Raw genomic sequence first — 290 nt, forward strand, 5'->3', positions numbered from 1 at the left:
TTTTTGTAAAACTTATATTTTTCCTGATATTCGGGCGTCCCGGTACTTTCCGAACACCCTGTATATATATATATATCTTGAGTCGTTAATCTCACTGCGCCACTATCATTTTCACTGAGAGATACTTTATATTATATATATATATATATATACAGGGTGGGCCATTTTATATATATATATATATATATATATATATATACAAGGTGTTCAAAAAGTCCCGGACCGGTGAAATATCTCGAAAACTAAGCATTTTAGAAAAAAATGTTTCAGATAAAAGTTGTGGCGTTTAA

The sequence above is a fragment of the Odontomachus brunneus genome, unplaced genomic scaffold (assembly GCF_010583005.1).
Source record: "Odontomachus brunneus isolate Ranch 3 - 2012 unplaced genomic scaffold, Obru_v1 Obru_scaffold_198, whole genome shotgun sequence".
NCBI lineage: Eukaryota > Metazoa > Arthropoda > Insecta > Hymenoptera > Formicidae > Odontomachus > Odontomachus brunneus.